The sequence below is a fragment of the Ovis aries genome, chromosome 7 (assembly GCF_016772045.2).
Source record: "Ovis aries strain OAR_USU_Benz2616 breed Rambouillet chromosome 7, ARS-UI_Ramb_v3.0, whole genome shotgun sequence".
Lineage (NCBI taxonomy): Eukaryota > Metazoa > Chordata > Mammalia > Artiodactyla > Bovidae > Ovis > Ovis aries.
In genome coordinates this window covers 64369981-64373111 of record NC_056060.1, presented here as the reverse complement: position 1 = coordinate 64373111, position 3131 = coordinate 64369981, and positions in this window count along the sequence as shown.

The window sequence follows — 3131 nt, the reverse complement described above, 5'->3', positions numbered from 1 at the left end:
CAGGTGAACCTAAATAATCACATAATGTCATAAAGGCTATAGTGGAGAATTTATAGATAGCTATGGAAATACAGAGGAGAGGGGATTTAAACTGAGCTAATAATAATGCTTTATATTTGAATAGCTCTAAATGACTTGGTGAAAACCCCCAGCTTGGTTGGAAGCATGCTTGAAGGCCTCTTTCATCAAAATGAGGCTGATTCATGTCGATGTAGGCAAAAACCATCACAATATTGTAAAGTAATTATCCTCCAATTAAAATAAATAAATAAAAGCCTTAACAGAGCTGAAAAGCAGTTACATTAAAAAAAGAAAGTATTCCAAAGAATACTTACTAGGTGTAAAAATAGTGACACTGTTGTATTAAGGAGTTGTTTTGCAGTCTTTATGAATTTTAATAATTTTATCCATTTTCATGGCTTCTCGCCATACTTTAAATTTCTTATTTTAGCCAAGTCCTATAAAATGTAAGCTTCATGAGGACAGGCACTACATCTTTTTTGTTCATTTTATCTTTAATACTTGTTGCAGTATCTACAAAGGAAGCTTTCAATATACATTAATAAGGAAATGAATGAATGATTTCAGTATGCACAATTCATAAATTTCAAAACCTGGGACTACCTTCCCGTGCAGTGGGAGGAGCTCATGTCCTTCAGCACAGCTGTCCTTGGCATGCTTTTTTCACTTCCATCTGAGATACTTGTGATGAGGCACTTTCTGAATCTTTATTGGATACTGCAGAGACGCTAAGCCCCCAAACAACCCATTTTCAGAATATTAAAAAATCTGATTTTTCCATTCTTCCCATGAATATGACATGACCCTGCACTATATTGCTTTTTAAAGAGATCTCTGAAAGGGTATGTTTATGGTGACATCAGTTGTCTCCCGGGAAGAGAACTGGGTGTTTGGAGGACAACAGTTTGAATCTGTACCATGTAATTCTATCCTCCTAAAAAGTAATGAATTTTTAAAAACATGCTTATGTAAGCACTGTGAACTTTTGCTAAGTTCACCTTGTCTTTTAGGAAATTCCATCAAATACCCTCTCTATGCATTCAATATTAAATTTTACTGAGATCATTTTAAGCTAATGTATCTTTCTTAAACAGTACTCTTTAAAAAATAATACAGTCCTCATTACCTTCATTCTAGAAGTGCTGAAGGGATGTGAACATAATATGATTCCTTCCTTTGTGGGTGATGATAATTTGAGGAAAAGATTAACCTTGTATTTGTCATGTTTAGTACATAAATAACATCTTTACCAATTTATGACCAATACAGTATAATCATTAATCATAACTCATGCAAATAACCCAATGTGGTCATTGAAAGGGTTGAATCATAAAAGTGCATCTTCCACTGGAATAATAAAAATGGTAGGATAATTTGGCCATCTGATTTATTTTTCAATCAATTCTCTAGTTCCTTAGAACAAGGTGATGAACCTGCCAAAGATCATGGTTGCAAATATTACTCATCATTTTTTGATTGTGCACCATAGCTCAGATATGCAAAATCTATGTGTAATAAAGGCATTTTAAAGGCTATAAAAGCTTTTAAAAGTCATTTCTCTCTTTTAACAGTGATTTTTTTCCTTCCTAAAAATATTTTAGGATCCAGCTAATGAAGTAAGTGGATCCTAAGTGACTTACTGCAACCTTATTAGATGACTTATTAAGTGACTTATTGCAACCTTAAATTTTAAAATATCCAGTTCATTAAGAAATGATATCTCATTCTAACTCAATAAGATATTTTCCTCATGACTATGTGCTCTTTGCTATTTCATTGGCTTTTCCCCTTGTGATTCACATAGAGAATGTCTTTGATGATAGTGATGTGCCAACTTCTTAGCCAAATTTTGCTCTCAGTGCATGATGCCCTTTTTTGGTTTGAAAGTGAATAACATTCAGACATAGTTGCCTATTGATAGAGGAAGCCTTAGCTACAGAAGAATTGCTGTGTCCAATTACTGACTCAAAGAAAAATAGAGAGCAAATGAAGTTACCTTAAAATGTGAGTCAAACAAAGAATAATAAACAGTGCCATTATCCTCCTTTTAAAGAAATACACAAATGTGTTCAATATGCCTCTATTAGCACAGTATAGTCTCAGGTTTCAAATATACTTTCTAGTTTTACAGGGCAAATGCCAAACTCTCAGTGAATATATCCCTAAGAATCATATTTTTGTGTGTTTTTACTCCAGTGTGTCCTCAGAAAACATCACAGATTTCAAACCCCACTAATCCCATGGAAAATTGCTCAGGGCAAAACCATTACTGAAGCTCTCAAGGAGGCAAAGCTTGATAGCTCTATGCCAAAGCCCCCTCCTCTGTGTTTATCTTAGGGAAGCAGCTGTCTCAACAGGCACGCCATTCGGCACTTTGGAAGGAAGCAGCAATCATAGTTCTAATATTCCCAAACTATCGCTGGGAAATTTATAGACACCCTCATATATACGAGGCCATACATTGATTTTTTAACATGCAACTTAGATCCAGTACAGCCAAGTACTTGAAATTGTATGTATTAGTAATGCCAGTTTACAAGGATGGTTTATTGTCCATATACTAATATGTAGCATTGGGAGTGGGAGAGTTGAGTTTGGAGAACTGGAAAAATAAGTAAGCCTGGAGTGACTGCAGTATGAGAATCAGGAGCATAAGATAGACCTTGGAAATCCTGTTAAGGATTTTGAACTTTATCTAAGGGCAATGGAGAGCCTAAGTAACAGATTGGGTTTTAGAATTTCCCAGAATTCTGTGAAGAGAGTAGATGAGAGTTACTTGATAACACTTGCAAGCATTGAATTAATTTGGTTAGTGTTGGCCAAGTCCTCAGCCCTCACTGCCTGTTAAGCTTGCATTCTACATAAGCTGATCATATATCAGTTGAGTGAAAAATAAGAAGTTATTCTCAGCATCTCTTCTACATCACAGAAGCTCTACAAATTCTGACAATAGACAACAGTCTGTTAATACTTTCATTTAATGTATTATTTTTTTAGTTTATAAACCATATGATAAACTGTGCTGCAAACTGAATACAGAAAGGCTCAATTTAAAAGATTTTCCTGATTTAAAGGGAAATGTTCCTTTTGGGCTGGATTTAAATCTCAAG